Genomic DNA, 299 nt, shown 5'->3' on the forward strand with positions numbered 1-299 from the left:
TTTCATTCACACTTTGAATTTCGTGGTACTGGTCATGCTTTGGCTCGCTCTGACACTGAGTTGAGATAATGTCTTCTAGTATCTCAAAATTTAATATACAATTATTCATAATTGTAGTATCCTGCGCCGATGAGAAAAGAAGTTTGGGTAAGGTAGAATTTTCTAATTCTTATGCTTTCCTAAAACTTGATTTCGAAACGTACGTCCGTAGGTAACTTAAAATTGTATGATAGATTGCCGTCATTTCATTCTTTCTTTCTTACCTGTCTGTGTTTGCCTTTCAAGTGCTGTGTTTTTAC

Source organism: Octopus sinensis, linkage group LG5 (genome assembly GCF_006345805.1).
Source record: "Octopus sinensis linkage group LG5, ASM634580v1, whole genome shotgun sequence".
Classification (NCBI taxonomy): domain Eukaryota; kingdom Metazoa; phylum Mollusca; class Cephalopoda; order Octopoda; family Octopodidae; genus Octopus; species Octopus sinensis.